The 27,426-nt window shown below is 45.0% G+C and overlaps 1 long non-coding RNA gene across 2 annotated transcripts; it reads left to right on the plus strand.

Moving 5' to 3' along the window:
- On the plus strand, positions 1 to 27,426 carry LOC130366782 (uncharacterized). 2 transcript variants are annotated; one of them, XR_008891917.1, is made up of 5 exons: positions 1 to 69; positions 21,332 to 21,352; positions 21,853 to 21,982; positions 26,265 to 26,515; positions 27,130 to 27,426. It is a non-coding gene; the product is annotated as an uncharacterized LOC130366782 (long non-coding RNA). The 2 variants fall into 2 exon arrangements; XR_008891916.1 differs by having other exon boundaries at positions 18 to 69; positions 21,332 to 21,469.

Below are 27,426 nucleotides of genomic sequence, written 5' to 3' on the forward strand. Positions count from 1 at the left end.
GCTGAAGGACCTGTGTGATGCTGTGGAGGAGGCGGGGCTGAGCTGGAAGAGAGGTCACATGTCACTCAGGTAAGGTAATTACATGGAAGGAGATTTGTTACAGTATGTCACCCCAGTAGTAAGGACATTATGTGAGGAGAAGGAGGTTTGTTACAGTGTGTCACCACAGTAGTAAGGAGATTACATGAGGAGGAGTTTGTTACAGTGTGTAACCCCAGTAGTAAGGAGATTACATGAGGAGGAGGTTTGTTACAGTGTGTCACCCCAGTAGTAAGGAGATTATGTGAGGAGGAGGAGGTTTGTTACAGTGTCACCACAGTAGTAAGGAGATTACATGAGGAGGGGTTTGTTACAGTGTGTCACCCCAGTAGTAAAGAGATTACATGAGGAGGAGGAGGTTTGTTACAGTGTGTCACCCCAGTAGTAAGGAGATTACATGAGGAGGAGGTTTGTTACACTGTGTCACCCCAGTAGTAAGGAGATTACATGAGGAGGAGGTTTTTTTTACAGTGTGTCACCCCAGTAGTAAGGAGATTACATGAGGAGGAGGTTTGTTACAGTGTGTCACCCCAGTAGTAAGGAGATTACATGAGGAGGATGTTAGTTACAGTGTGTCACCCCAGTAGTAAGGAGATTACATGAGGAGGATGTTAGTTACAGTGTCACCCCAGTAGTAAGGAGATTACATGAGGAGGGGGCTTGTTACAGTGTGTCACCCCAGTAGTAAGGAGATTACACGAGGAGGAGGTTTGTTACAGTGTGTAACTCCAGTAGTAAGGAGATTACATGATAAGGAGGTTTGTTACAGTGTGTCACCCCAGTAGTAAGGTGATTACATGAGGAGGAGGTTTTTTACAGTGTGTCACCCCAATAGTAAGGAGATTACCCGAGGAGGAAGTTTGTTACAGTGTGTCACCCCAGTAGTAAGGAGATGACATGAGGAGGAGGTTTGTTACACTGTGTCACCCCAGTAGTAAGGAGATTACATGAGGAAGAGGTTTGTTACAGTGTGTCACCCCAGTAGTAAGGAGATTACATGAGGAGGAGGTTTGTTACACTGTGTCACCCCAGTAGTAAGGAGATTACATGAGGAGGAGGTTTTTTTTACAGTGTGTCACCCCAGTAGTAAGGAGATTACATGAGGAGGAGGTTTGTTACAGTGTGTCACCCCAGTAGTAAGGAGATTACATGAGGAGGATGTTAGTTACAGTGTGTCACCCCAGTAGTAAGGAGATTACATGAGGAGGATGTTAGTTACAGTGTGTCACCCCAGTAGTAAGGAGATTACATGAGGAGGGGGCTTGTTACAGTGTGTCACCCCAGTAGTAAGGAGATTACACGAGGAGGAGGTTTTTTACAGTGTGTCACCCCAATAGTAAGGAGATTACCCGAGGAGGAAGTTTGTTACAGTGTGTCACCCCAGTAGTAAGGAGATGACATGAGGAGGAGGTTTGTTACACTGTGTCACCCCAGTAGTAAGGAGATTACATGAGGAAGAGGTTTGTTACAGTGTGTCACCCCAGTAGTAAGGAGATTACATGAGGAGGAGGTTTGTTACACTGTGTCACCCCAGTAGTAAGGAGATAACATGAGGAGGAGGTTTGTTACAGTGTGTCACCCCAGTAGTAAGGAGATTACATGAGGAGGATGTTAGTTACAGTGTGTCACCCCAGTAGTAAGGAGATTACATGAGGAGGATGTTAGTTACAGTGTATCACCCCAGTAGTAAGAATATTACATGAGGACGGGGCTTGTTACAGTGTGTCACCCCAGTAGTAAGGAGATTACATGAGGAGGTTTGTTACAGTGTGTCAACCCAGTAGTAAGGAGATTACATGAGGAGGAGGTTTGTTACAGTGTGTCACCCCAGTAGAAAAAAGAGATTACATGAGGAGGAGGTTTGTTACAGTGTGTCACCCCAGTAGTAAGGAGATTACACGAGGAGGAGGTTTGTTACAGTGTGTCACCCCAGTAGCAAGGAGATTACATGAGGAGGAGGTTTGTTACAGTATGTCACCCCAGTTCTAAGAAGATTACATGAGGAGGAGGTTTTTTACAGTGTGTCACCCCAGTAGTAAGGAGATTACATGAGGAGGAGGTTTGTTACAGTGTGTCACCCCAGTTCTAAGAAGATTATATGAAGAGGATGTTTGTTACAGTGTGTAACCCCAGTAGTAAGGAGATTACATGAGGAGGAGGTTTGTTACAGTGTGTCACCCCAGTAGTAAGGAGATTACATGAGGAGGAGGTTTGTTACAGTGTGTCACCCCAGTTCTAAGAAGATTACATGAGGAGGTTTGTTACAGTGTATTATCAGAATGATAACCCCTTAAGAACATTGAGGGAGATATATAAAGACCTGTGCAGAGGAAAAGTGGAGCAGTTGCCCATAGCAACCAATCAGATCGCTGCTTTCATTTTCAGAGGCCTTTAAAAAAAATAAAGAAGTGATCTGATCGGTTGCTTTGGGCAACTGGTCAACTTATCCTCAGCACAGGTTTTAAGAAATCTCTCCCATTGGATGTAAATATACATCTTGGTGCCCTGGTACTTAAAGGGGTACTCCTCCCCTAGACATCTTATCCTCTATCCAGTGGATATGTGATAAGATGTCTGATAGCGGGGACCCCCACAATCATGGCTGTGGCACCCCGCTGTCATCACTGTACAGAGCAAACTCGCTCTGTGCGTAATGACTGGCGATACAGGGGCCGGAGTATCGTGACTTCACGGCTTCGTTCCTTGTGATGTCACGGCCCGTCCCCTTAATGCAAGTCTATGGGAGGGGACGTGACGGCTGCCACGCCTCCTCCCATAGACTTGTATTGAGGGGGCGGAACGTGACGTCACGAGGGGGGGGGGGGGGTTGTATTAGAAATCTTGGGTGAGTTCCCACACTTTTTTTTCCAGGACTTGACCCCTGATACATTATATATATATATATATATATATATATATATATATATATATATATATTGTTTTCTATTTAACTGTGACCTGAGTGTTGTTAGATAAACCTAAATCCCTGGAATACCCCTCAGGACCCCCACCAGCCTTGTTTAATTCTAGCGTCAAAGAAGCCTTTAGGTGCCCTCAGGCATCAGAGCATGGACGCAGCTGCACTTACCCCTATAGCTATATCTTTTACAAGGTCTATTCACCTCAAAGGTGTTAGAAGTCCGGACTCCTTTGCAGTTAAAAGGCAATGCAAGTCTATGGGACTTCCAGCAATTCTGTATAACGGAGATGAATGGACGCAGTGCTTTGAAATTAATGTCCCCTTTAAGGTATTAACCCTTTTTACACACCCAAAATGAAGCTTGGTGGAGTTTATATTTTGTAGCCTCTTTTATATCTGACATGTAAACATAATATTTCAAACCTTCCATTTTGCATTCATTCAGTAAAACTAATAATAATCTGTAATTGTAAATAAGGAGGAAATCTCCTCTACAGGCCGTCGTACAATAAGGGTCTATTCACACGGCAGAATTTACACTTGCGGAATTCCGCATCAAATTAAAGCCCATAGACTTTTATGGGATTCCGCACCCCCATGCACAATCCTGATGACGTGAGAGCTGTTGGGAGAGCGCTCTGCACAGTGTAACTGCACAAGTACCTCTTTCTGAATTCTCGTTACTTCCGACTTCCAGTTGTAGGGAGGGACCGGCATGCACAGTTACAGTGCAGAGCGCTCTCCCAATGCACAGTTCTCACGTGATCAGGACGTGAGGGCTGGTTAAAATCTTCAGCGCATGCGCTCTGCAGACAGAGTGCTGAGCTCAGGGGGAAAATTAATATGCAAATAAGGGGGGGCGGGCTAAGGCCCCTTCTCCCGGAACCCAAAGCAAGGCTGCCGGCGAGAGATCCACTTTCAGACCGGAAATGAAGGCCAAAATGACAGAACTTTAGCGGACAACAATTTGGCGGCAAGAAAAGCTAAAAAAGTAAGTCACCCGTGTATGGACTCCTGTTTACCCACGCTATAACCCATCGTATTGGGTTTAGTGTGGGTGAACTGGCTGAAAGCTTTCCTTTAAAGGGGTACTCCGCTGCTCAGCGTTTGGAACAAACTCTTCCGAAACGCTGGAGCCAGCATCGGGAGCTCGTCATATCCCCGCCCCCTCATGATTTCATGCCCCACCCCCTCCCATAGACTTGCATTGAGGGGGGGGGGGCGTGATGTCATGAGGAGGTGGGGCTATGAAGTCACAAGCTCCTGGCACCGGCTCCAGTTTGTTCCAAACGCTGAGCAGTGGAGTTCCCCTTTAAGGCAGAATTCTGCAAGCGTGTGAATAGACCCTTAGTCCCAATGCAGAATCCTGTATCCTGGAGACTGAGGGAAATAATAGCCAGAAATATCCATATGTATTTTAGCGCTTGTTTGAATTGTAGCCTACGTCAGGCGGCATCTTTTACATGTGCTCTCTCGGCGAGGCTTTTAATCATCATTTTCTCACAGAACAGGCAGGACGCAGGATTATCATGACCGAGAGCTGTTTTACTGCGGTTAGAAGAACTTAATCAGCCAAATACGCAGCAGGGATCCCACTCCACATCTCCACCTCCGCGTCTATACAAGATATACGTTTTATTATTGTTATTTTTTGTTTTACACTGTTTGCTTCATTATTTGATAGCTTTTGGCCAGATAAAAGCATACAGGCTGCCTCACTCCCAGAGACAATGGCGTGTAAGATATAATGAAGGTATGGCATTTATACCATGCAGCCATTTGTATTATTATAACAAGGGTCACGATGGGTTGGACAGAAGAATTCGTATTTGTATCTCAGAGTTTGACACTTTGCAGGATGATTAAAAGGAAAGCCTAACCTCTCCCTGTTTGTGTCACGTAATGAGACCGGCCTCATGCTATTAAAGGGAACATGTCGGGGAGATTTTCGCATATAAACCAATCTTAACCAGGTTTGGATCTAACCTCTCTAGTACCCGTGGTAAACTATAGAAAGGCCCCCTCCTATATACTATTTTTACACATTTTTGTTAGTAAATGTATCTATTCATGTATAACTCTGCCTATGGGAGACCAAAATAGACATGAATGGAGAAGGCATGGTGTGACTAGTGTTGAGCGCGAATATTCAAAATTCAAATTTTTACTGCGAATATCGGCACTTTGCGATTTCACAAATATTTAGAATATACAGGGTGGGCCATTTATATGGATACACCTTAATAAAATGGGAATATTCGGTTGGTGATATTAACTTCCTGTTTGTGGCACATTAGTATATGTGAGGGGGGAAACTTTTCAAGATGGGCGGTGACCATGGCGGCCATTTTGAAGTCAGCCTTTTTGAATCCAACTTTTGTTTTCTCAATATGAAGGGAGTCATGTGACACATCAAACTTATTGGGAATTTCACAAGAAAAACACTGGTGTGCTTGGTTTTAACGTAACTTTATTCTTTCATGAGTTATTTACAAGTTTCTCTTTGTTTACAGCCATTGACATTAACACGTGAGGAGCAGATAGAAATTGTGTTGATGTCTGGTGAACGCAGTAACCGGGTCATTGCAGCAGATTTCAATGCAAGACACCCTACGAAACCACCCATCTCCCATGCTACAGTTAGCAAACTGCTTGCTGAGTTTCGTGAAACTGGTTCAGTGTTGGATTTGCCAAAATATGGATGCATGAAATCTGTCACTAATGAAGAAACATCAGTGGCTGTCCTAGCTTCATTCAGCAAGAGCCCACAGCGTAGCACTCGCCGCATGTCACTGGAGAGTGGCATTAGTCGAACATCCCTTTGGCGTATATTAGCTACTCACAAATGGCACCCTTACAAACTCCAGCTACTGCAGCATCTCAACGAGGATGACCCAGTTCGGCGCACTGAATTTGCAGAATGGGCAAAACAAAAATTGGAACAGGACCCTCAGTTTACGCAGAAGATTTTATGTGAATGGTGAAGTTAGCAAACAAAACCACCGCTATTGGTCTGACACTAACCCACATTGGATAGATCCCTCAAAGACTGTTGGAACACAAAAATTTATGGTATGGTGTGGTATATGGGGTACAAAGATAGTGGGGCCATTCTTCATCAATGGAAACCTCAAGGCCACTGGATATGCGAAATTGCTACATGATGATGTGTTTCCCTCTTTATGCACTGAAGCTGGCATGTTCCCTGAGTTTTTCCAGCAAGATGGTGACCACCACATTATGGGTGTCAGGTCCGAGCATTCCTAGATGAACAGTTTCCTGGAAAGTGGATTGGTCATCGTGGGCCAGTTGAATGGCCCCCAAGGTCTCCCGATCTGACCCCTTTAGACTTTTATCTTTGGGGTCATCTGAAGACAATTGTCTATGCTGTGAAGATACGAGATGTGCAGCACCTGAAACTACGGATACTGGAAGCCTGTGCTAGCATTTCTCCTGCGGTGTATATAGTAGTATATAGAAGTGTATACGGATACTGGAAGGCTGTACTAGCATTTCTCCTGCGGTGTTGCTATCAGTGTGTGAAGAGTGGGAGAAGAAGGTTGCATTGACAATCCAACACAATGGGCATCACATTGAACACATTTTATAAGTGGTCAGAAACTTGTAAATAACTCATGAAACAATAAAGTTATGTTAAAACCAAGCACATCATAGTTTTTCTTGTGAAATTCCCAATATATTGGGAATATATATATATATGTATATATATATATGCAAATATGCGCGAATATCGGCGCTTCCAGTCAGAGGACACTGATCCATCCCATCTTTTAGGTGAAAGATATAATCGCGCATGCGCACTATGCAAATTTAATTATGAATTTTCGCATGGAATAAAAAAGAGAACGAACATAGCGAATATGTGAATTTTGCAAGCATAGGATGAATATTCGTTCATATATTCGCTAAATATCGTAAATTCGAATATGGCCACTGTTGCTCATCACTAGGCGGGACGTCCTGAAGGGGTATGGTGTCACGTCTCCGGCCGCCAAAACCCAGCCTTCTAAACATAGCGGGAGATTTATCAAAACCTGTCCAGAGGAAAAGTTGCTGAGTTGCCCATAGCAACCAATCAGATAGCTTCTTTCATTTTTCAGAGGCCTTTACAAAAATCTGATTGGTTACTATGGGTAACTCAGCAACTTTCGCTCTGGACAGGTTTTGATAAATCCCCCCCCCCCCCCATACTGTTTAGAATGCCGGGTGTGGCTCAGAAATCGGACATCTTATCCTTTGGATAGGGGATTAGATGTCTGTGGGCGGAGTACCCCTTTAAGATGAATGATAGGTGGACAGCTACATTATGCCTTCAGAGACTAGTCCTGTAAGACGGCCTACGTTAGGTTTATCCTCAATGACAAATGTCCATTTGTTTTATCTGTTCTTGACTGCGTTGTTGTTAATGTTGATGCAATGATCTTTCTCTTCTTTGTCTAAATTCTTTGGAGGAGATTTATCAAAATCTATATAGAGGAAAAGTTGCTGAGTTGCCCATAGCAACCAATCAGATCACTTCTTTAGTTTTTCAGAGGCCTTTTCAAAAAATGAAAGCAGCGATCTGATTGGTTGCTATGGGCAACTCAGCAACTTTTCCTCTGGACAGGTTTTGATAAATCTCCCCCTTGGTGTCTGTGGTAAGTGGTTTCATAGGACAGTGCTGGTTTTCTATGGGCAGAGATAAACCTTGGGTTTTTACTAGAATAGAGTACAGTATGTGCACCCCTTTAAGTGAATATAGAATGTAAGGTTATTACCTAAGTTGGGAGGATATAATTATTAGTTTTTTTGGGGTACACAGAATTCCCTCAAACATCGATTTTTACCTTTTGTATAGACCATTTGAAGCCACCGAAAAAATCTTTAAAGGGGTACTCCGCCACTAGACATCTAGGGGATAAGAGGTCTGATCGTGGGGGTCCCACTGCTGGGGACCCCCGCGATCTCTTTTGCAGCACCCCTGTTTCTCAGCTGCATGGAGTGCGGATCGCTCCGTAGCTGATGACGGGCGATGCAGGGGATGGAGTATTGTGATGTTACGGCCCGCCCCCTCAATGTAAGTCTATGCGAGGGGGCGTGACAGCCGTCACACCCCCTCCCATATACTTGTGTTGAGGGGGCAGGACGAGATGTCACGAGGGGGTGGAGCCGTGATGTCACGATACTCCGTCCCCTGTATCGGCCAATCCTCGCTTCGTGCAGCTGAGAAGTGCGGGTGCTGCAGGAGAGATCGCAAGGGTCCCCAGCACCAGGACCCCTGCGATCAAACACTTATCCCCAATGTTAAAGGGCTGATCCCTACCACTAACAGGGACTAGAGAGGGATTACAGGGGTTGCAGGGGATTACTCTTATGTTAATTTTCTTTCATTATCATAATCACAAACTTATCATGGACAATAGATTATAGAACAAATGTAATGCAACAACAGATCACCCAACAGTCATCCGACAGCTGTGCCTGGACCCGCCGATACAGTCAGGATACAAGGCAAACAAAGAATGTCCGGCATCCACGGTATATGATGAAATAAAAATCCGGCTTTATTGAAGGTTGCACATGCAGAAGTACAGACATGATAAAATATAGTCTCTAGAGACCGCGCATACCGTGGATGTCGGACATTCTTTTTTTGCCATAGAACAAATGTAATGTGATTCATTAACATGGAATAAGTAAAACTATGTGTAATCACTGGCAAGATGATCGATAAACATATAATGTAGCTTAAAAACATGCTTTTTTAATAATGATATAATGATAAATGTTTCAAAGCAAGTGATAAAGATCATAACTGGTTAATTATAGAGAACACCGATATACTGTCTGTTTCACGTTTTTTTTTGGTATCATGGCATTGCTGTAATTTTGCATGCTAAAAAACATTTACATAATATTTTCTTATTGGAAGACATTTTAAAGTTAAATGACACATGCACAATTTGATGTCTAGATTCATTCTTGTGAGTCGGCAGTTCATCTTATATTGCAATGTACATTTTATAGTACTTTTAGGGTAATGTATATTTCTGTTTGTAAACTTTATTAGAAATATGCTGACCTCACCAAAATAAGGGGATATCAACAAGTAAAAATCTGCTTGCATCTTCTAAGCGGAATTCTCTCCCTCCAAAAAAAAAAAAAAAACATATCTCTAAAAATAAGGCTGTGTTCACACTACAGAAATTCCACCGGAGATCTTGCGGCATTGCTAGGGCCATGCGGAATGCATTGCTGTCCCCATAGAGAGCAATGCAGTCCAGGCCGCCCTAGCATCGCCCAGGGGGTCTCCGATGGAAATTCCATCCAGAGCTTTCGCAGTGTGAAGCCGGCCTTATAGAATTTGAAGTTACAGCTAGTTTTGTACTCCACCCACAGACATCTTATCTCCTATCCAAAGGATAGGGGATAAGATGTCTGATCGCTGGGGTCCTGCCGCTGGGATCCCCTGCTACCTCCATACGGCCGTCACGCCCCCTCCCATAGACATGAATGAAGGGGGCGTGGCATTACATCATGTCTCCGGCCGCCAAAACCCAGCATTCTAAACATAATGTTTAGAGTGCTGGGTGCTGCATGAAGATCGCTGGGGGTTACTTATTTCCGTTACCGTAATTTTATCTTGTATTTATTGCTTATGGAACATTGTATGTGATTTTGATAATTGAAAAAATAAATCTACATGTGGATAAAAGAGAAAATTGTCATAAGTATGTTAATATTACATGAATTAAATTCACTAATCTGATACATTGCAATCTAATTTAAATTTTTTTTCCCCAGGCTTTTGGATTAGTCTTTAATTATTCAAACTTGTAGTGATCGGAGACAAGCTGCGGGACACAGCAGGATAACAAGTGATCCTTGCGGGCGCGGACCGAGGAACTTAATTCTAATAGCCATCACAGGCATATAAAATAATAAAAGATATATTGTGAACAGTTAGGACAACGCGTTTTGATCCAGGTTGTATGGACCTGATGAAGAGGATAATTCTCCTTCGAAATGTGTTGTCCTGTGTTCCCAATAAATCTTTTATAATTTTTTATGCCTGTGATGGCTGTTTGAATTTAACACTCATGTTCAATGCCTGCAGGTATCCGCTGTTATCCCGCTGTGTCCTGCAGTTGATCTCTGAGTATTGACTGCTTTTCCGTGTCCCTCCCTGGATCCACAGCTGGTGGCTGGCTGTACATGCAAATCCACGCTACGTGCTGATACCTTATGCCTTCCTCAATGTTGGGCTTCAATTATAACCAACATAGGTGAGTGTACTTTACCTGCACGCTACCTGTCTTGCATCTGGATAACGGCACAAAGATTGCCCCTTATGGTTCCCTTTTTTTTCTGCACATCTTGTGAATCATTGAATCTTTTACATGGAATATGACAACTGCTTCCAGCAACATCACCCAGAGGCTGGTAAAAGGCCAAGGTGACAAGGTGGAGTTTTTCATTGAAATTAATTAAAATACAGAAATGTATTTAAATGTTTAGTTTGAAAATGAAAACTGGATCAACTGGAGCAAAGAAATCGGCTTCTCCAGGGCCTGGTGGCCAGACCACGAGTATTTGTAACACACTTTATGTGAATTCAAGTAGTTTGTTGACTATCCATCGGCCAACAAAAAATAGGGACACGTTTCAGTCGTCCAACACAACCTTAGTCAAAGCTTGTGTTGGACGACTGAAACGCGTCACGTTCCGTTTTATTCCTGTGTGTCGTTGCAAGTTTCAAATAAAGAACAAAGTCTTTTATAGGATACCCGTGCTGGACTTTTTTTTCCTTCTTTGCCAGCTCCAAAAATTATATTATTATATATGTGTGATCCTACTCTTATCTGTATTGTTTACTGTTTAGTGCCTCTCACAGAGATCTTCACCACTTACACAATCCACCCCCCCCCCCCCCGCGCCATAAAAATTAAAAATGTATTGTACAGCAGTGTTTCCAAAATGGAGCCTCCAGCTATTGCAGAAAAACAGATCCCAGCATTGCCGGACAGCCATTGACTGTCTAGGCATGCTAGTAGTTTTGCAACAGCTGGAGGCACTGCTGTCGAGTATTTGTGGTGGCAGAGCCAAGTGTAATGTTTGCATCTAGTCCGCCCCCATGCAAATCTCTCATTTATGCCTCAAATGCACATGGCGTTCTCTCACATCAGAGCCCTGTGGTATTTCAAGGCAACAGTTTAGTGCCACATATGGGGTATTTCCATATGCAGGAGAAATTGCGTTACAAATTTTGGGGGGCTTTCTCTCCTTTTACCCCTTATGAAATGGAAAAGTTGGGGTCTACACCAGTATGTTAGTGTAAAAAAAATTCATCTCATCTCAAGTCTATTCTTAGCCTTTTATCCATGAGCTGTGCGCCAGAGGGTGACTGCTAAAGTGCACGGTCCAGACTTCATAGCCGGCTCTCACAGTGACGTAGAGGCTCTTTGACTTTCAATCACACCTAATTTTAAGTAATCGGAAAAACTTTATTGAAAATTTATATAAAATCAATTAAAAGGAACAGCAGCAGTCGGACTCCACACATGTGGGTTCATGCACTATTTACACATCATATAGGTTTCATATAAGTAGGAAGCCTTTTTGGCTGTGTTTGTGCGAGGGGGCGTGAATTCCCACGCCCCCCCCCCCCCCCGCACCTACAGGCGGGGACATGCAGGAGGCACCACTATAAAACGCCCCGCTACAGACGGGCGGGGCGTACGTGGTTCCAGGCAACCGGGAGGAGGAGAGTTGTGTGCGGGGGGGCAGAGTTTCATTCCAGTATGGTAAGCCCGGCAATTGCCGGCCTGTGACTATTCCTTACTGTACCCTGTCTCCCCTCTTTCCTCCATTGCGCTGCTTGCCGGGGTTTCGGGGCTACGGGTGGCGGACCGGAACTTCCCTGGCCTCGCTTCCCCCGCTCTGGGGCGGCTCACTGATGCCCCATTCAGCGCGCCCCAACACCCTTCCCGCCGCCCCTTCCCGCAGCAACACCGGGGCTGCGTGGGGGCATCCGCACTCCAGCCTCCAACGGACCAGGCCGTTTCCCCTGCCCGGTACTTTTGCAGGCTCCCCCTCTCGCTCCCTGTGGCCGGACGACGTGCCCGGCGTCCTTCCCGGTTGCCGGGGGTGACGCCACCGGGCCGCGGGGTGTGCGGGGGGGCGACGTTCTCTCCGTCACCAGCTCGGGAAGTAGGCCCTGCTGCAGCCGTGGGCTCCGGCTCCTGCGGCCGCCGGGCCGCGTGGTGCCTACCTATCAGCGGTCCTAGATCAGCCCGAGATTCACCGGTTCCGGCTGAGCGGGCTGATTGCGTTGGTTCCGGCCATCACCCTTCTGCCCGCCTCCCACGGGGCTCGAGGGGGCAGAGCCGCTGTGGCCCGGCCACTGGTTAATCCAGACCGGTCCCTTACACGGTCTGCGGGGACCTGGTTTGTGACAGATACCTGTCAAATAGCAGTTTGGAATGAAATGTAACGTTAAACAAATCTATCCCCTTATCAGCATCCGGTAGTCACTCAGCATTCACACAGCACAGTCACTCAGCATTTATACAGTACAGTCACTCAGTATTTATACAGTACAGTCACTCAGCATTTACACAGCACAGTCACTCAGTATTTATACAGTACAGTCACTCAGTATTTATACAGTACAGTCACTCAGCATTTACACAGCACAGTCACTCAGCATTTATACAGTACAGTCACTCAGTATTTATACAGTACAGTCACTCAGCATTTATACAGCACAGTCACTCAGCATTTATACAGTACAGTCACTCAGTATTTATACAGTACAGTCACTCAGCATTTACACAGCACAGTCACTCAGCATTTATACAGTACAGTCACTCAGCATTTATACAGTACAGTCACTCAGCATTTATACAGTACAGTCACTCAGCATTTATACAGTACAGTCACTCAGCATTTATACGGTACAGTCACTCAGCATTTATACGGTACAGTCACTCAGCATTTCACACCGTACAGTCACTCAGCATTTCACACCGTACAGTCACTCAGCATTTATACGGTACAGTCACTCAGCATTTCACACCGTACAGTCACTCAGCATTTCACACCGTACAGTCACTCAGCATTTATACGGTACAGTCCCTCAGCATTTATACGGTACAGTCACTCAGCATTTCACACCGTACAGTCACTCAGCTTTATACCATACAGTCACCTAGCATTCATGCCGTACAGCCACTCATAACATCCATATCACATGCAGCCTATACGCTTCCCACGCCCGTTCATCCCACACTGCAAACATGTGTACGGTTCATACACTCACAGCATCTACTGCTCTACGTCATAGCAGTCCTATACCGCACATAACTCAACATGTACGCATGTTTCATAGCATCACACTGCATACAAAGGTTCATAGCACTTACACCATGTAGTCACCTATAGAATGTATTTAACATAGCTTCACACAACACCCACGCTCATGGTTTCACACTGCGCGCAACACGTATACGGGACATACAACCATAACATTCCTGCTCTTACGTCACGCCAGTACCATACGCCAATCGTTTTATACTGCACACGCTCAAGCATTTACACCGCGTACAAACATTCTTTTATCCTGCATAACAGGCGCTCTTAGTGGCACATAACTGTCGTCGTATCCTGCTCCTCACTGTGTTATCGCACACGTGCTCATAGGTAGTACTGCTCATACGCACAACCTCACACGGCATACACTATCCACACGCTCGTAGCTTCATGCGGTACACATATTCTCAGGTTGTACGGTACAATCACATATAGTCACTCAGCACACACGTCGGTACCGGCTACTGATATTCCTTAGGCACGTTATCATAGTAACTGCTCAGTCACAGATCAAGCACCTGTATCTGTCATACGCTCACCTGCTACTTTCTAACTGTCATACAGCATGCACTAACGGTGGCCGCTGACATGCTGTTCTGCACATCCATACCACGACACAAGTGGTGTTCACCCACTTCACCGCCACGTTCTGCAGGGAGACGCGCTATTTATATTGTTGTCACTGACATGTCTTCTGATTAATAACTTCACGGCTCATAGGTGGTTGTTTCCCCGTAATACCTGCCACGCCTGCAGGGGGCAGCACTGCGTAGTTGCTATTACTAACATTTTCTCAGAGCTACGACATCACGAAACACAGAGGGCTGACATACCCCCCACATGCCATGCCCACAGGGGGTCACACCGAGTAACCGGGGTTGGAGACTCCTATCAGATCTTACTTAAAAAAAAAAATATATATATATATATAAAAAAAAACAAAAAACAAAAAAACACTTATAAGCACAGCCACACATACCACGTTCCCTTAGTCAGGCCTTAGGTGGGTCATATAGGGGTTTGGGGGGGGGGGGACACATACATGGCCTTCACATAGTACTCTGTTGCCATAGTGAGTCCTGGGGGGGGGCGGTCGCGGTTATCTCCTCGCCGCTAAGCTAAGCCCCTGTACAGAGGGCACCCCTGTGCAGTCTCCTTAGCGACAGCCCAACAATATTTGCATACTCATTCCCCAGATTGTTGTTTCGTGTCCACTGGTTAACAAAGCCCCACAAGTGGCTTTCCTCTTCAGCTTTCAGCTCGGGGGATTAAAGGAGAGGTCTGTTGTTCCTGACTATGCTTCAGTGCAACATGACTCCACGTCACACGTACCCACTGACCCATGTTACTTTCACCACTCTTGTTGCTTACCACAATTACTCGTTCCACACACTGACGCTGCTACTGACACGCCTTCAGAGCCTCGCACGTCCTCTCACCCACCAGGTTCCTCAGTCCTGACTCACTTCAGTCTGGGTCCTGGTGAAGTCTGTTGTTCCTGACCATGCTCCAGTGCAACATGACTCCACATCACACGCACCCACTGATCCATGTTACTTTCACCACCCTCGTTTGCTTACCACAATTACTCGTTCCACACACTGACGCTGCTACTGACACGCCTTCAGAGCCTCGCACGTCCTCTCACCCACCAGGTTCCTCAGTCCTGACTCACTTCAGTCTGGGTCCTGGTGAAGTCTGTTGTTCCTGACCATGCTCCAGTGCAACATGACTCCACATCACACGCACCCACTGATCCATGTTACTTTCACCACCCTCGTTTGCTTACCACAGTTACTCGTTTCACACACTGACGCTGCTACGACACGTCTTCAGAGCCTCGCACGTCCTCTCACCCACCAGGTTCCTCAGTCCTGACTCACTTCAGTCTGGGTCCTGGTGAAGTCTGTTGTTCCTGACCATGCTCCAGTGCAACATGACTCCACATCACACGCACCCACTGATCCATGTTACTTTCACCACCCTCGTTTGCTTACCACAGTTACTCGTTTCACACACTGACGCTGCTACGACACGTCTTCAGAGCCTCGCACGTCCTCTCACCCACCAGGTTCCTCAGTCCTGACTCGCTTCAGTCTGGGTCTTGGTGAAGTCTGTTGTTCCTGACCATGCTCCAGTGCAACATGACTCCACATCACACGCACCCACTGATCCATGTTACTTTCACCACCCTCGTTTGCTTACCACAGTTACTCGTTTCACACACTGATGCTGCTACGACACGTCTTCAGAGCCTCGCACGTCCTCTCACCCACCAGGTTCCTCAGTCCTGACTCGCTTCAGTCTGGGTCTTGGTGAAGTCTGTTGTTCCTGACCATGCTCCAGTGCAACATGACTCCACATCACACGCACCCACTGATCCATGTTACTTTCACCACCCTCGTTTGCTTACCACAGTTACTCGTTTCACACACTGACGCTGCTACGACATGTCTTCAGAGCCTCGCGCGTCCTCTCACCCACCAGGTTCCTCAGTCCTGACTCGCTTCAGTCTGGGTCCTGGTGAAGTCTGTTGTTCCTGACCATGCTCCAGTGCAACATGACTCCACATCACACGCACCCACTGATCCATGTTACTTTCACCACCCCCGTTGCTTACCACAGTTACTCGTTTCACACACTGACGCTGGTACGACATGTCTTCAGAGCCTCGCGCGTCCTCTCACCCACCAGGTTCCTCAGTCCTGACTCGCTTCAGTCGGGGTCCTGGTGAAGTCTGTTGTTCCTGACTTGCTTCAGTGCAACACGACTCGACACACAGGCAGTGGGTCATCCGTCTGGCTCACACGTCTTCAGTGGTGGCCCCTGCGTATGCTGTTCTGACTCTTCAGCGCAATAGCAAACACTTAGTCTCATCTCTTGTCTCACACGCATACATCACGTCAGGCACTCAACTGCCATTCACTTCCGCTTAAAAAAAAAAATAAAAAATTAATAAAATGTCAGCGCCATGCTAACAGCTATCTTTTCCGCAGACTCAAAGACCTGTCTCGCCTACAGGTACGAGGTTCGAGTCAGATTGCCATCCCAGGCACAACGGTTACGCATTGACCTGTCACATCCACAGGCACGAGGGTATGTGAGACCTGTCAGTCTACAGGTACGATAGTCACGCAGAGGTCATTCACGTCTGCGGACACAGTGACTCGGTTGATGCCTGTCTGCAGGCATGATAGTCCTTAGGCTTAATTTACTGAGTTCTGCCGAGCCTGCAGGCATGATCAGGATGAGGAGGCCCGTCGTCCGCTGCAGGTCATTACTCCTGAGACCACGTTCATGACGGTATGCTGGCAGGTTAGGATATGACTCACGGTACAGTTCATTCATCTCTTCACATCACTTAACTAACAATGTAGATTTTGCCACATAGCAGGGACAGAAGGAAAGGTTATGCCCGACAAGCTTTATCGGTTCCCCTTTCTGCAAATCACCACAGTAAGTATGTCAACATGAACGTATCAGCTAGCACATAGTCAGGTCCTATTCCAGTGCCAGGCCGGATGCAGTAGGCTTCACCACCTATCTTCCCAGTGTCAGGTACTGCCTCATGTGGTCGCTAGCCGGCAGGCACAGCTCCCTGGTTTCTTGAATCCAGTAAGAACAGTAGGGGAGATAGATAGGACTAGTTGTGGTGTTGGTTATCATGGTCAGGAATGTTGTTATTAATTCTACTTCTTGATTTTTGCCCTCTATAGGCGTGCCCTTATACGCGGTTATGGGCACAACTCAACCGCCTCATTAGTCACTTATTTATAGGTACATAGGTTTGTATGTAGGTGCAATCTCAAGTAAGGAACAACTCTAACCGCTTGGTAAGTCAATGTATGGTTTGCATATTTGTGTATTCAGCGCTCGCTACCACAAGCTTGAATGTAAGCCCTGAGCACAAATTAAATAAATAAATATTCATACCAATATTTTACGTATATCATAGTAAGTGCTGTAATACATATACTACATAAATACATATACATACTGTGCAACCACATTGGTAATTCAAGTATTTATTAGTGTATAACACGCATTTTTTAGGCAAAACTTTTTAGCCTAAAGTATATCTTCGTGTTATACGCCGATAAACTGTTTCTGGCTCCACAGAAGCCGCTGCAGTTCAATGATTTAAAGCGGGTGTTTTAAATAATTGAACTGCAGCAGCTTCTGCGGGGCCAGAGTCCCACTGCCCAATTCCCTCCCTATCCCAGGTTTTATAGTTACATGTCCTGGGGACCACGCGCTTTTAGGCTCCGGCGGCATCCTGTGCTGTCACTGTGCGCTGTGCAATGACGAGTGATGTCCTCAACGTGACGTCACTCGTCAGTGCCTGGCGTACAGTGACAGCTCAGGACGCTGCCTGAGCCTTAAGGAGCGCGCTTTAAGTCATTGAACTGCAGCGGCTTATGCGGGGCCAGAAACAGTTTATCGAGGTATACCCGCACACGCACGCACCCTCATTTTAACAAGGATATTTGGGTAAAAAAAAAACATTTTTACCCAAATTCCCTTGGAAAAATTAGGGTGCGTGTTAAAGGCCGGTGCGTGGTATACCCCGATAAATACGGTACTCCCTGGTAATTAATACAAAGAGACATATATAGCAGCAGTGAGAAAAACATACTCGGACAAAGACCAAATATCCACCAAATACAGTGGTCCCTCAACATTAGTGTTGAGCGGCATAGGCCATATTCAAATTCGCGAATATTCGCGAATATATGGACGAATATTCGTCATATTCGCGAATATTTGCATATTCATAATATTCGCATTTTATTTTCGTATATTGAAATATTCGCGTGTGCGAAAATTAACATATGCGAAAATTTACACACACAAAATTAACATAAGAGAAAATTCGCATATACGAAAATTAGCATATGCAAATTTTTGCATATGCGAAAATTCGCGCGCCAGTCTCACACAGTAGTATTAGAGCCTTCATTACACCACACAAGCTGGAAGCAGGGAGGGATGATCACTGTGATGTGTACTGTGAAAAAAACAAAACAAAAAAAAACGAATATTCGTAATTACGAATATATAGCGCTATATTCGCAAATATTCGAATATGCGATATTCGCGAATAAAATTCGAATTGCGAATATTCGCGAGCAACACTACTCAACATACGATGGTAATTCGTTCCAAACGAGCCATCATTTGTCGAATCCATCGTATGTTGAGGGATTCGTGCAATGTAAAGTATAGGAAGCTGTACTCACCTGTCCCTCGAGATGGTGTCCCCGCCGCTCCCGATGGTGACCCCAGCCTCCGCTGGGCTCTCCGCTGTCTTCTCCGGTCCTCTTCTGTCTTCTCCGGTCCTCTTCTGTCTTCCGCGAGGCCTTACTGGGCCTGCGTAGCGACGTCATTACGCCGCTGCGTACGCCATTCCTATTGGATGACGTGCGCAGCAGCGTATTGACGTCATCGGAGAGGGCCGAGAAGACACCGGAAGACCAGCGCTGGACCCGGAGGGCACCCCGGAGCATCGTGGAGGGGTAAGTAATACTTACCGCACCACACGGGCAACATTAAGCTGCTATCAGGCAGCAGCTTAAGCATTTGGCGCTGCCGGAGAGCACTTAATGTGATGGCCCCGACATAAAAAAGCATCGTATGTCGATGCTGACATCGACATGCGATGGCCTCTGAGAGGCCATCGTATGTCGATTTCATCATATGTCGGGGCCATCGTAAGTCGGGGGGTCACTGTACAGTGATCTCTGCATATAACTGCAGGAAAATCCTTCCATATAGCTAAAAGATCCAGCAAAAAGAACTATACAACACAACAGCACGAGAGACAGACCCCTATGTTGTTTTGCCATTAGGCTTCTTCAGGGAGATATAGGTAAATTACAGTTTTTTTGGGAGTTTCACACTGGGCAACATTAAAGGGATACTCCGGTGAGAAACAATCTTTTTTAAGTCAACTGGTGTCAGAAAGTTAAACGGATTTGTAAATTACTTCTATTTAAAAATCTTAACCCTTCCAGTACTTTTCGGCTGCTGTATGCTCCAGAGGAAGTTCTTTTCTTTTTGAATTTCTTTTCTGTCTGACCAAAGTGCTCCCTGCTGACACCTCTCTCCATGTCAGGAACTGTCCAGAGCAGGAGAGGTTTGTTATGGGGATTTGCTCCTACTCTGGTCAGTTCCTGACATGGACAGAGATGTCAGCAGAGAGCACTGTGGTCAGACTGGAAAGAACTACACAACTTCCTCTGGAGCATACAGCAGCTGATAAGTACTGGAAGGATTAAGGTTTTTTTAAATAGAACAAATTTTCAAACCTGTTTAACTTTCTGGCACCAGTCAACTTTAAAAATAAAAAAAATAAAAATTCCAGCGGAGTAACTCTTTAAGTTTACAGTATGATTTTGCCCTACTTATTTTTTGTACTGCACGATAATAGTACAAATTTTGGCATTTTGCTAATGGTAGAAATACAGTAAAGACATGGTACGATTGCTGTTATTATTATCTATCATGTGTGGGGACTGGTTTACATGCTACCAGCTTTGTTGTTATCCACCTCATTAAGACCATTTCTAGGAAAGAAGAAATATATTTTTGTACAATGATGAAAGAGATTCTCTAGCAGACACAGGAATTCATTACTATCACCCGGCCACATAGCCAACGTGATAACTAGAGTTGAGCGAGCTGAGGTTTATTCTGTATTTCAGGGGGGCCACAGATTACCGAACTTTTGAACATTGCGAGCACGGCAAGTAGTTAAGCAGCGCTGCAGATCTCTAGTGAACTCCTCAGGGGGAAGGAGGCATACAGCCTTGGATGTATACTGTATACTGAAGATTAAGATTGTTCCTGGTCCGAGCCTCTTCTTCTGAAGCCCCGCCTCTAATAATTATGTCAATAGAGGCAGAGCTACGGAAGAAGATCACAGACAGGAACAAGGCTGGTAAGTATGGGTCTGTTCACATTATGTGTTGTTTTTAGCATGCTTTTTTGTTTTCAAAAAGTATGTTAAAAATGTATTATGTGAACAGACCCTTTCTGGCAGTGCGTTTCCAAACAGGGAGCCTCCAGCTGTTGCTGAACTACAACTCCCATCATGATGGGGAATGATGGGGGTTGTAGATTAGCAACAGCTGGAGGCTTCCTGTTTGAAAAGACACTGCCTAAGAAGGCATGGGCAGATCACATCTAGCAGAAGCTTCATACAATCCAAGCAGTAAAGGGCTTTTTCACTGGGCAATTATAAACCAAATGGGCTGCTCATTGCACTGTGTAAAAGACCCAATGATCAGCTGACCAATGAGTGAATGCTCATTTGTCAACTAAACGTTTGGATCGGGGGACACCAAAAGTGTTGCACGAATGATCTACAGATCAGCACGCGCATTGAACCATGTAAAATGCTCCTTTGATAAGTTCTGATCTACTCAAATGGGCACTCCTATATCCACTGCCCATCTAAAAATACCCTAAAGGAGAACTCCAGCCAAAATTAGTCCCTAGCTATATATGAACTATTGGTTTATGTGATGTTTACGGGGTTTCTTGCATGTTCACCTTGTTCCAAGCCCTCCCAATGCATTTAAAAGGAGAAGTCTCATGCTCAATGTTACAAAAAAAACTTTATAAGTTTTACATCGTGGGGGGTCCAACATTGGGGCCCTAGCGACCATCTGTACGGAACCTTGACTCTCTCCTGGAGCGGTGCATCATGACCCCGCCCCAAGCCACCATGCCCCCTCCATATATCTCTATAGGAGAGCCGAAGATTGCCGAATGGCTCTCCCATAAAGGAATATGGAGGGGACAGGGGTCATGACGCGCCACTCTGGGGAAGAGCCGAGGCTCCGTACAGACAGTCGCATTGGCCCCAGGTGTTGGACCCTCCACAGTCTCCTGCGGATAGGGGAGGAGTTTTTTTTCATTAACATTGAGAAGGAGACATCACCTTTAATACAATGTTGACAATGCTCCTGGGAGTTGACCCATTCTTTTTTTTTTCAGACATCCTCTACAGCTTTACTGGTATGTTTTTGTGCCATTGTTATTAGATGCCTATATGTCTAGAAATATCATTAGAAAGGCCCACTGCACAATGGCAAGAAACTCAGACACTGTATATGGAGATACTCTCCCCTAGAGGTAAAGTAGAGAGCCCATTGGATCCCTATTACTACAGAGTTACATTGTGTGCCTAAGTGATTCCACTGAAATGGGAAGATACTTTATCTATATAATTTCCTACTTAATTGCATTTGCCCGTGTCTCGTAAATAACCTCTGTCACTATAGGAGCCATGGGGCTAATACAACCATTTAGATGTATTTCCTATATAGGTGTGTGTAACAAAATCAGTGGATCATCTTGATATAGTTCTGTAACATTAAGCATAAATCCTATTCTGTTGGCCATATCGGAAGATTATAATATCCTGTCTCTGAGCCTCCACCTGCCCTAAGAAAATGAGAAAAATAAATAATATGACAGTGATGCAGTTTCTGGATAATGAGGTCAAACTCTCTTAGGAGCAGAACGCTAACAGTGAACAGTTACAAGAAGAGCGCAGCAGCTTATTGACAAGGTCTAATTGAGAAGAATAACATCACAATTGTTGTCTGGGTTCTAGAAATTCGACCTTATACCATGATTTCCGAGGTAAAAACCAAAAATAAGGACAAATATCTTGCCAAATGAATAGTTATACAGCCAGTAAGGAACCTATTCTATATTGTTAAGAACAAGCCACTCGAAACAGGACTGTCTATAGATCGGTGTCATGGTTCATATTTCTTAAAGAATCAGAAAGTGATTTACCGGGTAGCACCTATCAGTAACACTAAATAAGCAGTTGTCTTCCTTATAGAAGAGGGATAATTTGCATACTCTTTCCCATGGGTTATCTAGCTTGCTTTCCCATGGGTTATTTAGCTTGCTTTTGTGCTCTATCTGAGTGTTGCTTTGGAAGAGATGCAGTTGAAAGAGAGTTGTAAAACAGGAGATACCTACTGTGCGAAGTGAATTTGCGGAGCTGGAGTGAGTTGTGTGATACTTACATTTGCACATAGAGGGATCACTGATTTTAAACAGCCTATTCACTTTTTTTTCTCTACTCTGCCTCTAGGGGGAGGGGTAAATTGGTCACAGGTGCTTAAATCTTAGTTTGGGACTCTGTTCTGAACGTGCTGTCAGAGTGTTGCTTTCAAAGAGAGGCAGTTGAAAGAGAGTTTAAAAGGAGTTTGAGATTGCTGTGAGTGTTACTCAGTGAAATCCCCATAACTAGATGGCCTCCATGTTGGAAAATGCAGTCCCGTGTACATCTTGCACAATGTATGCAATCCTTGAACAGCAGTTTGAGGGCGCATATTGTTGTGTGAGATGTGTGCGAGTTGTTCATTTGGAAGCCCAGATCCTGGATCTAGAGGAGCAACTGGTAACACTGAGACACATTGACAACTTGGAGAGGAGTCTCCTGCTCACTGAGCAAGTACTCTCTGGGGTAGAGGTGGGGGAGGATAGTGGGACGGAGGTGCAGGACAGTCAGGCAGCTAGTTGGGTTAGTTAGAAAACGGGGTCGAGGGAAAAGTGTCAGGGAGGCTAGTCCTGATCTGGTACACCCCAACAAGTTTGCCCGGTTGGCAGATGAAGGGGATGCCATTTCAGTGCTAGCAGTACTCAGCAGGACTCTACCTCTGACTGCCAGGGAGGTGTCTGCTCCAGTAAGGAGGGAGGATTGCAGGGCAGGCCAGACAGGTACTGGTTGTGGGGTACTCAATTATTAGGGGTACAGACAGGGCGATCTGTCACAAAGACCGATTGAACTTGATGGACTCTGGTCTTTTTTCAACCTTATGAACTATGGTCTCATTCCTCTGGGCATCAACACAATAAACCCCCACAATAAGAGGAGGCAGGAATTCCAATTTAGAACAATGAAAAAAAAAAAACAGGGCACAAAGCCTGGGGCACTAAATTCCTTTATTAGACCTACCCTCTTAAACTTAGTTTTTATTACTTATCTATTAAAAATATAATAGGTGACCAAACAAAAGATTAAAAGAATAACAACTTCTCTACCACCTATGTACAACCAATCTCCCATATAGCAGGACATTTCTAGTCCCTGGTTAGCCAGTTTGTTATGAAGTACATGTAATTATTCTGGGGGCTTCCTTCCGCCCTAGATCATTACGCTAATAATTGAATTAGTCTAACTCCATTAAGACTAGTTACGGACACGTAATTTACAAGTCTAAGTTCCTTCTAGAACAACTATTTCCAAAATAGGCGTTATACCATATAACTCCAACCGGCTATGCCGACTATTGCCCCTATTCCTATACAATATATGGCAATTTCCAAAATAGGTTGAGAGATGTATCGGCATTATTGTTTGGCTTTTGTATCCCTTATTTAATTTAGTGTTATTATTTATTTTATCATTTTCCCTATTATTGTGCATTTATGAGAAAATGTCAATGTTATTTTTTTTTTGAAAAATAAACAGTTATTTAAAAAAAAAAGAATAATGTTGCCACTGTGCTTTGCTGTATTTAACTTTCAAAGATTGAAATGTTCCATATCATAGTATATAGTCTGTCACAATTGAGTCTGCAGTACTCATAGTGACCATTTGCACAGTGGCCGCAATCTTGGAAACTCAGATATTGGGGGGGGGGGGGGGGGGGGGGGCAATATCTGAGTTTTTAAAGGGGTTATAAAGGAAAAAACTTTTTTATATACATATCAACTGGCTCCAGAAAGTTAAGCAGATTTGTAAATTACTTCTATTAAAAAATCTTAATCTTTTCAGTGCTTATGAGCTGCTGAAGTTGAGTTGTTCTTTTCTGCCTAAGTGCTCTCTGATGACACGTGTCTTGGGAACCGCCCAGTTCAGAAGCAAATCCCCATAGCAGACCTCTTCTACTTGGTGCAGTTCCCGAGACAAGCAGAGATGTCAGCAGAGAGCACTGTTGCCAGACAAAAAACAACAACTCAACTTTAGCAGCTGATAATTATTGAAAGGATTATGATTTTTTAATAGAAGTCATTTAAAAATCTGTTTAACTTTCTGGAGCCAGTTAATATAAAAAAAAAAAAAAAAAAAAAAAAGTTTTTTCCTGTAATACCCCTTTAAGATTGCTGCGACTGTGCAAATGGTCACTATGATTACTGCAGACTCAATTGTGACAGACTATATACCGTATTTTTTCACCATATAAGACGCTCCGGCATATAAGACGCACCCAATTTTAAAGGAGGAAAATCTAGAAAAAAAAAAAAAGATTTTGAACCAAATACAATGTAAAGTATAGGACAGTGATGCCAGGAGTTGTAATTTTTCAACATCTGTAGGTCCACAGGTTGAAGACCACTGGTATATGAGGTAATACTCACGTGTCCCCGCTGCTCCGGACCCGTCACTGCTCGTCACCGCTGCCCTGGATGTCGCCCTCCATCGCTGTCGCCGCGTCCCCGGGGTGTCCCCGTCACTCCGGAACGTCTCTGCTTCCCGGTATCCTCGCTCTCCGCCGCCACCATCATGTCGCTACGCACGCCGCTCCTATTGGATGACGGGACGACGTGCGCGATAACGTGATGACGACGAAGGAGAGCGCTGGCCATGCAGGGGATCCCGGCATGGAGCAGTCATTCACCAATCGGACACTGAGGAGGCAGGTAAGGTCCCTCCCGGTGTCCTGTAAGCTGTTCGGGATGCCGCTATTTCACCATGGCGGTCCTGAACAGCCCGACTGAGCAGCCGGGTTAGTGTCACTTTCGCTTCAGATGCGGCGGTCAGCTTTGATCGCCGCGTCTGAAGGGTTAATACAGGGCATCACCGCGATCGGTGATGTCCTGTTTTAGCCGCGGGTCCCGGCCGTTGATGGCCTCAGGGACCGAAGCGATAGGACAGGGTTTTAATGTGTATTCGCCATATAAGACGCACCAACTTTCCCCCCAAGTTTTGGGGGGAGAAAAAGTGCATCTTATATGGCAAAAAATACGGTACTAGGATATGGAACATTTCAATCCTTGAAAGTGAAATACAGCAAAGCACAGTGACAACATTATTCTTTTAATCTTTTGTTTGGTGACCTATTATATTTTTAATAGATAAGTAATAAAAGCTAAGTTTTAGAGGGTAGGTCTAATAAGGGAATTTAGTGCCCCGGGCTTTGTGCCCTCGGTTTTTGTGAATTATTCCTCTAGGCCCACACAGGGTCCCACCTCTTAAAGGACCCTGCATACTAGAGGTAGGATTCCTCCACCAGTCCCCTATAGCCATAGAGAACCCCCATTTCTTGTCTTCTTAATCCTCTTAACCAAAAACAGTCCAAGGATCCTGAAGCTTATGATTTGTGTTCCCTGGCCAATTTCTTTATTAGTCTTATCATCTCCTGCTTGTAATGACGTTTAGCCTCTTACCTGTATGGCACAAACTCCTGTCCGCTGTATTGACCAATCTCTGCTAGCCCTGACCTCTTCCTGATAAACTACATTTTTTACCTACCCCAAGAGTAATTTTTTGGGTACCTCAGCTGCTGCTTTGAAAGTGTTACCCTGGCTTTTGGCTGCTTTTAGTCTTGGCAGACCATCGCCCACCACCCACTCCCCTGCTTGTTCCTGGTCCATGCCATGTTCTCCCCACCAATGCAACGCTGATATTTCCTCTTGTGTGTGAATGTACACTTTCTGATGCTTAAAGGGTCAATGCACACCCCTAAAATATCTCTGCACAGGACTACCTAAGGCTGCTCCACTTGTGGCTGAGCAATATTTTGGTTCGCTAGTTTCCGTAAGTGTACTGTACCCCTGATTCTGATATTCATATATGACCAGTGCCTGCTTCTCCTTACTCTACTTTTGCCTGACCCTTGTGTACCATTTTGATTCTCCTGTGACTGACCTGAATTGCTGACTATGTACCTGTAATCTTCAGGATCCTCCAAGGAAGGAAAAAGGAAGGTCTACGCACGCATACATCGTGGGTGAACCGGACAGAACCGGGGACACCGTTGAAAATAAGAAAGTGTTTTATTGATAGATGACCCGTTTTGGGAGCTCGTGTAGGATCCTGAAGATTTCTGGTTTCTGTGGTTCATTGGCAACTATGGACCTGGGTCGGTGGCAACCCCGGCAAACTGTCACAAAGTACAGGGAGGTGTTGAGCTCTAAGCCTAACACCGCAAGGTAAGCAGTATTTCATCCTGCTACATACACACCTCTTCCATCTAAGATAACAGTACTAGGTAGCGCCATGGGTTTGTTCAGTTTCTTTTTCCACATATGACTATGTACCTGTGCCATCTTTTACGACTGTTAGGCCTTTTCCTGACTTCACTGTCTAGCCACCTGCCCATGAACTATGACTAAATTTTCAACAGGCCTTGCCTGACCCCTTGAAGCCTAGGTGTCTTCTGGTCCACTGGAATAGCCATTTTCCACATTGGGTCAGTTTTTTGGAATGACCTCTTACTCTTTAGCAGCAGAAGTCTTGCTTCCATATCCTGGACCAGAGGGAAAACTGCAGGATACTTAGACTTCGCTCCTGAGCAGGGACATGCTCAGGTTGACTAGAAAGGGGGCTTGAGCCCCTGTCCTTTTGATGTCCCTCCTAAAAGTGCCCTGGGCTGTGCTGGGAAGTCTGGCATTATTATGTGGCCATTTCTATTAATAATTATGAGAAGTGCCCTTTTTTCCAGTTCAGCCCCTGCCCCCCAAAATGTCTGTGCACATCCCTGCTCCTGAGCATGGGCATAAGTCAAACTGGAAGAGTAACACTCTGGATCACATCAAATTCACAGATAAATAATGACCTGAGGATTTCATGAAGCCAAGTCCAGACACAGCCCTCTACAAGTGTTCAAGGGTAAAGACGAAAAGGACTCTTAGATGCTGCTCCTCAGGTTAGACCTACACCACATCCCAAGCAACTCAGTGGATACACTTCTGTTGTCGAGTATATTTGTGTCATTAGGTCTGTATTTTATTTGCATTTCAATGAAATTATACGTGATAGAAAGATAAAAAGTAATAAAAATGATCCTATGAATTGTGATGAGACTATTCATTATAAGTTATAACATTGACATAAACATATT

The sequence above is a fragment of the Hyla sarda genome, chromosome 4, assembly GCF_029499605.1.
Source record: "Hyla sarda isolate aHylSar1 chromosome 4, aHylSar1.hap1, whole genome shotgun sequence".
NCBI classification, from domain to species: Eukaryota; Metazoa; Chordata; class Amphibia; order Anura; family Hylidae; genus Hyla; species Hyla sarda.